The following is a 203-nucleotide window of genomic DNA, read 5'->3' as shown; positions in this document are numbered from 1 at the left end:
AGTTATCTATATATATAGATATCTATCTATATCTATTCTATATCTATATATATATATATCTTCCATTTTTCTTTTCCACTCATCCATTCATCCATTGAAGGTCACTTTGGCTATATACCTCAAGTGAGAATGCCAGTCATATGGTAGTTCTAGTTTTAATTTTCCATAATGGCTATATAAATTTACATTCTCACCAACAGTGT

Source organism: Myotis brandtii, unplaced genomic scaffold (assembly GCF_000412655.1).
Source record: "Myotis brandtii unplaced genomic scaffold, ASM41265v1 scaffold192, whole genome shotgun sequence".
In the NCBI taxonomy this organism is placed as follows: domain Eukaryota; kingdom Metazoa; phylum Chordata; class Mammalia; order Chiroptera; family Vespertilionidae; genus Myotis; species Myotis brandtii.
Note: the sequence above shows the minus strand (reverse complement) of the source record.